A 7,810-nucleotide genomic window follows, 5' to 3' on the forward strand; every position below is an offset into this window, starting at 1 on the left:
TGTTTTGCCGATCTGGTTTGCCAGACATGTCTGAATCATGCGCTGATATGTTGAGCGTTTTTGAGCCCGAAAGGCATTGTGTTGAAGCAGAATGGGCCGTATGGGGTGATGAATGCCGTTGCGGCTTGGTCTGACTCGGCCATCTTGATTTGATGGTAACCGGAGTATGCGTCGAGGAAGCACAACGAATCGTGTCCTGCAGTGGCGTCGATAATTTGATCGATGCGGGGGAGGGGGAAGGGATCCTTTGGGCAAGCCTTGTTAAGGTCTTTGAAGTCAACGCACAGGCGCCAGGATTTGTCCTTCTTTGGTACCATCACCAAGTTTGCTAGCCAGTCCGGATGTTTTATATCTCTGATGAATCCGGCCTCCAATAGTTTGGCTAGCTCCTCTCCCATTGCCTGTCTCTTGGGTTCAAGAAAACCGAAGGGCTTGTTTGACAGGTTTGAATCCTTTTAGGATATTTAAGCTGTGTTCGGCCAGCCTGCGTGGGATTCCTGGCATGTCCGAAGGGTGCCATGCAAAAATGTCCCAGTTCTCCCGTAGGAATTCTCGCAGTGCGGCGTCTACATCGGGGTTTAATTGTGCCCCGATGGAAGCTGTTTTATTGGGGTCCGTTGGATGGACCTGGAATTTGACTATTTCATCCGCTGGTTTAAAGGAGGTGGACTTGGATCTTTTGTCGAGTATCACATCGTCCCTGTTTACCGTGGAGCGCACGCAGTCAGTTCCTCAGCCGCTAGGGCTTCGGACAGTGCCTCAAGGGCCAGTGCGGCTGTCTTGTTTTCGGCGCGGAGTGCTATGTCCGGATCACTAGCGAGAGTGATGATTTCCGTTCGGCCCGGGCATCTTGAGCTTCATGTACCCGTAATGGGGTATTGCTTGGAAGATTGTAAACGCTTCCCGCCAGCAGAGCGTGGTATCGCTGCTGAACGGGGCCACTTGGAATGTGACCTCTTCGGACCTATAATTATCCGGCGTGCCGAACACCACATCTAGTGTGATTTTTCCTGTACAGCGTGCTTCCCGACTGGGGATTATTCCTCTGAAGGTTGTGCTGCTTCGCTCAATGCGGTTCCAGTCTATTTCCATTTTTTGAAGGGTTTCCTCATAAATGAGGTTCAATCCGCTGCCTCCATCCATGAGTACCTTGGTGAGGCGAAAGCCGTCCACTATAGGACTGAGTACCAATGCGGCTGGTGCTCGAGCTGTTCGGAATTTAGGTTCGTCGCTGGCATTAAAGGTAATAGCCGTGTCACTCCATGGGTTTATTGTTGCTACTTGATAGACTTCGGCGAAGCTGCGGAGTGTTCTTTTTCGCATTTTATTTGATGCGAAAGTCTCGAAGACTGTTAAGACTGTACTGGAGTCCCTGAGGTGGCTTTCTGCGGCCTCCGGAATTAGGAGATCTTCGCCCCTTTTGGCCACCTGCCGGAGTATCCAACATGCTCTAAGGCTATGAGTTGGTGTGGCGTCCTCTGTACTATGAATTTTACAGGGTCCATTAAGCCATCCCTCCAGTACGGTTCCATGCCCTGTAGAGGGTTTTGGTTTTTTGGTTTTTAACCCGGGTGTCTGATGATGATGCACCCTTTTATTTCGGACGAGGTTTCTATTCAGGGCCGGATTGTCCCAAAATTTAGTTTCGGTTTTCCGGGCGCTTTCCATCGCACAGTACTTTTGTACTATGGACGCCAAGTCAGCGAAGCGTGTAAGATCACGACGACCTGTGGCGTTGAGGATTCCCTTGTCCGTGCAATTATTGCAGAAGATTGAGATTGCGTTTTCCTCGCGGCAGTCCTTTATCCTGTTCATAACCAGGAGGAACCTTGCCCAGTAATGATGTACTGTTTCTTCGGGCTTTTGCCTGATTTGGGATAGATCGCTTATGTTCGGGCGGGTGGGTGGAATTAAATCCGGAACTTCACCCAATCTAAGACTCAGAGGCCAAGGAGTTTCCGAACTCTGAGGTTTGGATTCTTGGATGTTGTCCAGTGAATCTAGCCCGTTGCCTGATTCTAAGTTCAGGTCTTGAGTTACATCCTCCCCTCCGCGGGTATCCGGCTTGGAGGGATCTGGAATCCGGACGTAGCTAGTCCTTAAGATAGATGAAGAGTCGCCGCACTGTGCCTCTACTACGGCAACGTGATGGGTGACTTGGGGAGAATTAATTTCTCTTAGATCGGGTTTAAGCCCAACCTGGTCATAATCCGTAGTGACCCCCAAGGCGGCGATGCGATCCAAGAGCTCGTTTACGGAAGAGAGCTCCATTGGATCTAACTGCTCGACGAGTTCCGAGCTGACGTGAAGATTGCTTTTGATGACCCGAGAGGTCACCGTCGGCCAACGGCCGAACAGGCGGTCATGAGAAAACCGCCTAGCCGGAGAGTTTGGCCGACAGCCAAGGCTCCCTTAGTAACGGCGCCGTCTTTAAAGACGGGAAGAGGCATCCTTCCTGATTGCGACGACACAGAGGAACTCTCAATGAAAGCACCAATGTCGGTGTCAAAACCGGCGGATCTCGGGTAGGGGGTCCCGAACTGTGCGTCTAGGCCGGATGGTAACAGGAGACAAGGGACACAATGTTTTACCCAGGTTCGGGCCCTCTTGATGGAGGTAAAACCCTACGTCCTGCTTGATTAATATTGATGATATGGGTAGTACAAGAGTAGATCTACCACGAGATCAAGGAGGCTAAACCCTAGAAGCTAGCCTATGGTATGATTGTTGTATGATGAAGTTGTCCTACGGACTAAAACCCTCCGGTTTATATAGACACCGGAGAGGGTTAGGGTTACACAAAGTCGGTTACAATGGTAGGAGATCTTGAATATCCGCATCGCCAAGCTTGCCTTCCACGCCAAGGAAAGTCCCATCCGGACACGGGACGGAGTCTTCAATCTTGTATCTTCATAGTCCTGGAGTCCGGCTGAAGGTATAGTCCGGCTACCCGAACACCCCCTAATCCAGGACTCCTCACTCTCCCTCTTCCTTTTCTCCTACTCCAACTAGGGAAGGGGGGAACCTACTCCTACGGGGAGTAGGACTCCCCCTTGGGCATGCCATAGAGAGTGCCGGCCCTACCCTCCTCCCCTCCTTTATATACGGGGGAGGGGGCACCCCATAGACACACAAGTGATTGTTTAGCCGTGTGTGCGGTGCCCCCCTCACAGAATTCCACCTCGGTCATATCGTTGTAGTGCTTAGGCAAAGCCCTGCGCCAATAACTTCATCATCACCATCATCACGCCATCGTGCTGACGAAACTCTCCCTCGGCCTCAACTGGATAAAGAGTACGAGGGACATCACCGAGCTGAACGTGTGCAGATCGCGGAGGTGCCGTGCGTTTGGTACTTGACCAGTTGGATCACGAAGACGTTCGACTACATCAACCGCGTTTCATAACGCTTCCGCTTTCGGTCTACGAGGGTACGTAGACATACTCTCCCCCTCTCGTTGTTATACATCTCCTAGATAGATCTTGCGTGATCGTAGGATAATTTTTGAAATATTGCGTTCCCCCAACATGCTTAGCCCTACGTTCCTGATTGTTCGGCTAGGGCGGTAAAGGGAGCACCTCTATGATTGTTACTACCGGGTCATCCGAGTTAGTACCTCTAGGCTGGGTGAAGCGAAGCTAGCGATCTTAAAGGATATAATTGGTTCGGGCAACGACGGAAGTGGAAAATTTAGGTTCGCTTAAAGACCACCATAGTTCGGGAACTTTCCCCAAACTAAATCCTCAATATTTTTCTCCGCATTGATCGGAGGTGAGGTTTCATGATCATGGTCGGCATGACAACCCAAAGAAAGGAACCGATAGCGGGACTATTTTCTTTGGAAGATGTTTCTTACATTAATAGTAATATAACATTCTCTCCGCATACCTTTGTTTATAAAACCATATGGGGAATTGCCTTGTTTGTTCGTAAAATCTTTGCCCTCATAAAGGCTTTATAAAGTGGGACAAATACTCCACGGCTACTGGCCGAAGGAGGTTGAGGCCGATGGTCGGTCAACAAAGTTTTGTACACATGCGGATCCGAGCATTAATGATGTAGTTTACTTGGATACATAGAATCATTCCACATAATTTGTGATTTTACTCCGAATATCGATCCTTAATTCGGCCACTCGTGCCCACATTAAGGCTCGGGGGCTACTGGGCTTCGGGCTTATCATTTACTAATATTAAATGGGCACATCGATCCCCTGATCTGGTGTTGCCACCCAACCAGTGTCTCGGGGGCTACTGCATTGCCTATTCAATATAGAAAATTCAAAATGCTTAGTGTTCAGCTTGACCGAACTATGGGCAAATGCATCTTCGGATAACAATAGGAACTATCTAGGACCTATCCGGCGTCAAGCTAATATATTACGACGACTTCTCAATACCCTCTCTCAAGGGCCCGTCTGCCAATCACTATCTCCTCTAATGTGCATCTCGGGTTTTAGGCCGACACACACACCTTGAGGGCTACTGGCTATATAACTCGTCAGTAAATAAATTGCATCAATCGGAAATAAAATCCGCAAACAATCAGCCCAAGCCCGAGGTGGTGCATCACCTCGGAAGCAGTCCGGCATAAAGCTCGAATGCAGGTGGCTGGCTCTATAGAGGGCATTTCCGGCATTAAGCTCAGCTAAACTTCTTCGACTTTTTTGAGCCAAGGTGATCTATGACACCTCGGATATAGTCCGGGTTGGAGCTGGATACTCCTTCGTAAAGTGGCGTTATATCGACTAGGGGGGGTGAATAGGCGATTTTTATGAAAGTCTTCAAAACGTGAGAGTTATGAAGACAAACAGCGAAGATTATGCCTATTACTATGCAGCGGAAGTTAGATTACTAGGCCAGCCATGGTCATGTATTTAGTAGAGTGAAAGCACAATGACAAACAACTGCAGTGTAATAAGGATCAGGTAGGAAGAAGTTATGAAGCCAAACAGTTCATACATTCACGTTGTGAAAACAAGATAAAGCAAGCATGCAATGGCTTCACAATGTGTAACAGTAAGAAGAGGAAGTGAAGATGAAACCAGTGACTCGTTGAAGACAATGATATGTTGGACCAGTTCCAGTTGCTGTGACAACTGTACGTCTGGTTGGAGCGGCTAGGTATTTAAACCTTAGGACACACAGTCCCGGACACCCAGTCCTGAACACACAGTTCAGGACACCAAGTCCTCACCGTATTCTCCTTGAGCTAAGGTCACTTAGTCCTCGCTCAATCACTCTGGTAAGTCTTCAAGGTAGACTCCCAAACCTTCACAGACTTCGTTCAATGGCAATCCACAATGTCTCTTGGATGCTCTGAACGCGACGCCTAACCGTCTGGAGGATTCACAGTCCCCAAGTGTAATAAGTCTTCAGATCACACAGACAAGAAGACTTAAGTGATGCCCAATTTACTCTGGCTCTGGGTGGTTAGGGCTTTTCTCCTCACTAGGAATTTTCTCTCAAAGGCTTCGAGGTGGGTTGCTCTCAAACGACAAAAGCCGTGCACTGAAATCTGAGCAGCCAACCGTTTATGGTTGTGGGGGTGGGCTATTTATAGCCACTTGGCAACCCGACCTGATTTGTCCGAAATGACCCTGGGTCACTAAGGAACTGACACGTGTCTCAACGGTCAGATTTCGAACTCTCATGGCAACTTTACTTGGGCTACAAGCAAAGCTGACTTGTCTGGCTCTGGACAAGATTCGCTCTCATTGTCTTCACTCGAAGACATAGGTTTTTTGATTTAGGCATCACTTCAGTCATTCTGACTGGTTCTCCTGGACCCCACTTAACAGTACGGTGGTTCCTATGACTCAACACAAAATAAAAGGAACTAATAAAGATCTAAGTCTTCGAGCTCCATAGGCTTCATAATGTGTCTTCTTTTGTCATAGTCTTCAATGTGAATATCTTCATATACCACCTTTGTCTTCAGGGGCTACTGAGGGAGTCCTGGTTTAGGGGGTGTTCGGGTAGCCGGACTATACCTTCAGCCAAACTCCAGGACTATGAAGATACAAGATTGAAGACTCCGTCCCGTGTCCGGATGGGACTTTCCTTGGCGTGGAAGGCAAGCTTGGCGACTTTGTGTAACCCTAACCCTCTCCGGTGTCTATATAAACCGGAGTGTTTTAGTCCGTAGGGCAACTTCATCATACAACAATCATACCATGGGCTAGCTTCTAGGGTTTATCCTCCTTGATCTCGTGGTAGATCTACTCTTGTACTGCCCATATCATCAATATTAATCAAGCAGGACGTAGGGTTTTACCTCCATCAAGAGGGCCCAAACCTGGGTAAAACATTGTGTCCCTTGTCTCCTGTTACCATCCGGCCTAGACGCACAGTTCGGGACCCCCTACCCGAGATCCGCCGGTTTTGACACCGACAATGGGGATTTAGATCCAAACCACACCTTCTCCTCTCCGCGAGTAATCATCAGAGCGCCTCCAGCAAAGGTTCATTCCAACATGGCCAGCCATCGCAGCTCCTCCTCTCGCCCTTCCAGTCCTAAACCTAGAGACTGGGAGAGCTGCTCCATCCCGCACAGCGAGCTAGTGTCGCTTCAGGCCAAGGGATTTCTCCCTCAGGCCTATATGGTCCCGGTCCGAGCCGGACTCGCCACCTATAATGGCGGAGAGCAAGCGGAGAGCACCCCCAGTCCCTCCAAAGGAGAGCGGGTGTGCCTCGTCCCTTATCTAGTAAGAGGACTTGGATTTCCAATCCATCCATTTCTCCGTGGGCTTCTGGAGTTCTATGGCCTCCAGCTGCACGATCTCACGCCCGCCTCTATATTGCATATCGCAGGCTTCGTTGCTCTTTGCGAGCTATTCTTGGGTGTTGAGGCTCATTTTGCGTTGTGGAAGAGATTATTCTGTCTGGTGCCCCGCTCTCAAGAGGGGTCTATATATCAAGTGGGCGGAGCCGAAGTGTGGCGTACAAGCCGGGACCAGATATCTATCCGGAACCCCAAAGAAGGCGTCCGAGGACTGGCCTTCGGAATGGTTTTATATAGATGATGTCCCGCTACCGGACCCTATCCGGGTCGGTCTCCCCGAATTCAACAGTGCTCCCTTAAAGAAACGCCTTGAGCTGGCGTCCGCGGAGCTCTCAGAGAGAAAGCGACAGGGACGTCCTTCACCTGATGGGCCGGATAAGACTATTGGCTCATTCCGGACTAACCATGATTGGAGTCATGGCCGCATGCATTATGCGGGGGGTGCAGCCGCTTCAATATAGAGGCCACCCCATGTGGGATTTTAACGGGGAGGATGACGCCACCCGTTACGGTCGTAAGGGGCCAGCCTCAGCTGCCGCTCTAGTAAAGATCTTATCCTCTTTGTACAAGGGAGAAGAGGAGGAATTCCTCCGCGTCAACCCGCAGGGCGGATTTAGTATGTACAACCCGAGTTGGGTAAGTGACAATTGTGCCTGCCCATCCGCTTTATATTCCCATGATTAAATATGTAGTCCAACGATTTCAACGCAGGAACTGCGTCAGGAAGTAAAGGATATAAACAGCCGTCCCCCACAACCCGAGGATCCAGAACGGTCCCTCGATCCGGACTCCGAAGAGGATCCGGATATATCGGTGGAGTTGATTGACGGGGTGTTTCATCAGTTAAGCAAGGACAATACCTTGGTGGCCATTACGGCTGATTACCCAGGGTTAATCCCGGCCTCCCAGGTAACAGAGAGCGGAGTCTCATCCCTTTGAGAAGGAATCCATTCTCACGCATTTCAGTTTTCCTGACAACGACCATGTTTTGCAGGGGAGGTTTCCAAGGCGGAGGCCGAACCTGCAG

Source organism: Triticum urartu, chromosome 7 (genome assembly GCF_003073215.2).
Source record: "Triticum urartu cultivar G1812 chromosome 7, Tu2.1, whole genome shotgun sequence".
In the NCBI taxonomy this organism is placed as follows: Eukaryota; Viridiplantae; Streptophyta; class Magnoliopsida; order Poales; family Poaceae; genus Triticum; species Triticum urartu.